We start from the raw sequence: 818 nt of genomic DNA on the forward strand, positions 1-818 counted from the left end.
CTTTGATAATTTTACATAATATATTTTACTCATATTCAGACCTCCACCATCATCTCTCCACCCCACTTACTATCATCTCACTTAATGTCATTCTATTTTTTTTACTGTTTGAAATTTTCATACAATTTTCTTTGATGGAATTTAGATGCCCTCCCCTCCCCTCTTCACACCTCCTCTTATTGCTCCTTAGCTCAATTTAATGTGCTCTATTTCATACACACACACAAAGGTTTGTAGAGCCTGATTTGTGTCCCCAAATGTCCTTCAGTGAAGGACATCCACTGAAGCCTGATTAACCTACCAAGAGTTCCATCCCTTTAAGAGACTGTCTCTCCCCCTCCCTTCAGCCATTAGTTACCAAAAGATCCTTAGATTGGGTTGGGATATCTTAACGACTTCCCCATGTATATGCTAGGATTTTGTGTGCTTTGAGCTTGCATGGGAATTGTGCTGTTGTCATCACTGCTGTGAGTTCATATGTGTAACTGACCAACTGTCTGAAAACTGTTTCCTTATAGTCATCCACCACCTCTGGCTCTTATAATATTTCTGCCCTGTCTTCTGAAATGATCCCTGAGAATTGGGACACAAAAGAGTGAAATGGGTGTTCTATTCAGGGATGAGGACTCTGCAGCCTTTTGATCCCTACATACTGGCCAGTTGTGAATTTCTGGTTCATAAGTAAACTTCTCTGGTAAGAGCTGAGGGATGCATTCATCTTATGTGTTAAGATGCATTAAAGAGGTGTCACTTCAGACTAACCATTTCACAGACATTTATTCTATGTGTTTGACAGCTCTGGAACTTTCTTATATGTC

The sequence above is a fragment of the Nannospalax galili genome, unplaced genomic scaffold (genome assembly GCF_000622305.1).
Source record: "Nannospalax galili isolate Female #2095 unplaced genomic scaffold, S.galili_v1.0 scaffold1507, whole genome shotgun sequence".
Classification (NCBI taxonomy): domain Eukaryota; kingdom Metazoa; phylum Chordata; class Mammalia; order Rodentia; family Spalacidae; genus Nannospalax; species Nannospalax galili.